The sequence below is a fragment of the Pseudophryne corroboree genome, unplaced genomic scaffold (assembly GCF_028390025.1).
Source record: "Pseudophryne corroboree isolate aPseCor3 unplaced genomic scaffold, aPseCor3.hap2 scaffold_470, whole genome shotgun sequence".
Taxonomy (NCBI): Eukaryota; Metazoa; Chordata; class Amphibia; order Anura; family Myobatrachidae; genus Pseudophryne; species Pseudophryne corroboree.
The window spans coordinates 65,929-69,144 of NW_026970082.1; the positions used below are offsets into that span (position 1 = coordinate 65,929).

General features: G+C 35.2%; 1 non-coding gene across 1 annotated transcript; it reads right to left on the reverse strand.

The window, feature by feature from the left end:
* Nucleotides 1-656: 656 nt before the first annotated feature.
* On the reverse strand, nt 657-730 carry TRNAN-AUU (transfer RNA asparagine (anticodon AUU)). Its single transcript has one exon. It is a non-coding gene; the product is annotated as a tRNA-Asn (tRNA).
* Nucleotides 731-3,216: the final 2,486 nt, after the last annotated feature.

Genomic DNA, 3,216 nt, shown 5'->3' on the forward strand with positions numbered 1-3,216 from the left:
GACAAAAACAAACTACATTGTCATCAGAAGAGCAATATAAAATGTACAAGTGATATATTAAAATCATCTTTCCAGCTTGAATTTCAATGATGCATTGGGTCAACAAATTTGTGAGAAACATCTTCACCCTTAAATAAAGATTTTCTTAATTCCTTACCTGTGTGCTAATTAGATATCACCTTGTTTTCACATTAAACAGACTTCCACATGAGAAAGCAGCAAGGAAGCAGTGGCGTTAATGTTTCCTGGTGTCAACTTGTATTATTTCAGTAGACATTGAAATGAGGATGCATCTTGCTGCCTTTCCAATGAAGCAAGTTTAATTTAGTAATAGGTGAAAAACCATCCTTACAAAGGTGTTAATCAGAGACTTGGCTTTGTGGACACTTTTCAGAGAACAAATTTGTTAGCATAAAAATAAAGCCAGAAAATGAAGAGCTGTTTAATCACTCGATTGGATTTTTCTGCCAGCATATTTTTTTTCTCTGCAACCCACTGCTAAATTGTGCTTCCTAGCTGTTTTTTTATAAAATAACTGAATCAAATCTAACTCTGATTACATCAGAGAAGGCCATGTACCCTACACCATAAGAGGGGGTTTGAAATTTTGACTTGTCTACTTAAATATCACCAAAATCTGATCACAAGTTTAATTACATCCCTGGGTGGGATTGAACCACCAACCTTTCGGTTAATAGCCGAACACACTAACCGATTGCGCCACAGAGACACTTTGCAAAAAGTGCATACTGACAAAGGCTAATAAGCATAAATCTAGAACGTTTCCTAGAAAAACATTAAAAATCAATAATCTGGAGAGTTTTTGTAAGATGTTTCTTCCATCAACCAACGAATAAACACATTGGTACTTTCCCATGATGAGTGAGTGCTTCAGGATCTCTTGCACTTACATGTGCAGCAGAGTACTGCAATGGAAGCATGCTGGACCCATAACCCAGAGGTAGGCAGATTGAAACTATCCTTTGCTATATGCATTTTTTTTGTTAATTTAAGTAATCAAAACTGGGATTGATATTTTTGCTCTTTTATTTTTACTTAAAGTACAATAACTTTTACCATTTTAATTTGTTTTAATAGTATATTGACAGTATAGTTTTCTTTCAAAAATCCACTTAATTTTCTTTACCCTGTTATTAAAATGGTAATTGAAAAAAAAACTACATTGTCACCAGAAGAGCAATACAAAATGTACAAGTGATATATTAAAATCATCTTTCCAGCTTGAATTTCAATGATGCATTGGGGCAACAATTTTGTGAGAAACATCTTCACCCTTAAATAAAGATTTTCGGAATTCCTTACCTGTGTGCTAATTAGATATCACCTTGTTTTCACATTAAACAGACTTCCACATGAGAAAGCAGCAAGGATGCAGTGGCGTTAATGTTTCCTGGTGTCAACCTGTATTATTTCAGTAGACATTGAAATGAGGATGCATCTTGCTGCCTTTCCAATGAAGCAAGTATAATTTAGTAATAGGTGAAAAACCATCCTTACAAAGGTGTTAATCAGAGACTTGGCTTTGTGGACACTTTTCAGAGAACAAATTTGTTAGCATAAAAATAAAGCCAGAAAATGAAGAGCTGTTTAATCACTCAATTGGATTTTTCTGCCAGCATATTTTTTTTCTCTGCAAACCACTGCTAAATTGTGCTTCCTAGCTGTTTTTATAAAATCAATGAATCAAATCTAACTCTGATTACATCAGAGAAGGCCAGGTACCCTACACCATAAGAGGCGGTTTGAAATTTTGACTTGTCTACTTAAAGATCACCAAAATCTGATAACAAGATCAATTACATCCCTGGGTGGGATTGAACCACCAACCTTTTAGTTAACAGCCGTACACACTAACTGATTGCGCCACAGAGACACTTTGCGAAAGTGCATACTGACAAAGGCTAATAAGCATTCATCTAAAACGTTTCCTAGAAAAACTTTAAAAAGTCAATAATCTGGAGAGTTTTATAAGATGTGTTGAATACTGTGACAGAGGCAACCTGCTGAAGGCCTAACAGTTATGTGTGTGCACTACGGGATAGTACGTATATTATGTATACATCCAATAAGCAAAGGGTTCTCATATTCACTAGTATAATATGAAAGCATAACAGAATCCATTTTGATTCTAGCTAGATGATATAGCAAATTCATCTTGAACTTTTTACACACCCTGAGAGAAAAACAACTTTGTTGGCTAAGTATTGTTTCCACATACGCACTTTCTAAAAGCTCATAGAGACCAGATGTAATTCCTAATATGGACACAGTTGAAGCTCACGAGTATCTTTTTAGTATTCTTGACAATTGTCCCAATATTGCATAACTTTATTGCCTAACATTGTATTCCTGGGGTATGAAATCATATGGGAGGAATATACAAAAGGGGTGTAACTGTGTATTATATAAAACTCATTGTTGATACGTGTATGTTGTTGTTAAATGATTTGACACAGGACGAGAGAATGCTACTTCTCCCCTGTATACGGGCGTGGCCCTTTGAATAAATAATAATTGATTTTTATAAATCCATTTTCAATTCATTCTTTTACCTAACAACCCAAATAGCAACAAGATGGTTAATTTAGTTAATCCAAGAGAATTCAACAGATGGGGGCTATGTCCTTGGAACTATAGATCTCGATCTCTTCATCAAATTCTCAAAGGGGTGTGCCAGCCAGCCAGCAGCTGATGATGGAAGGAACATCCCAAGTCATAACAGCACTGGTAAGTATAGAATACCATGGTATGTGCTGTATTCCAGTACATGCTGTTTCTATACCTGCCAGCTGTCTGTGTGATTGTATTTTTTATAATATGAGAATGAGAAGTGGAGAGATTGAAAAAAAACTAGTAAAATAACTCAGGGACCTGTTTGTTGTTGCTTGTTTGTAAAATGAATACCAAAATTATGTCCAAATCGGTTGAAGGACCAAGTAACTCGGAAATGATGATTGACAGATGCTGTTGCATGTAAATAAGAATACCAAAATTAATTCAAAGATTTGAGCAAAGAAACAGTGACCTGTGTTTTTCACTCTATGAATGATTGCATGAATAAGTGCTTTGGACCAAGAGCCAAATAAAGTAAAAAGCACATAGATCACCTCCACTTGTTAGTCAGCTACACTTGTATAAGAAGGGTACATTAGAAAAAAATAGAGTGAACAACCCGAGGTTATAGGGATTATATGT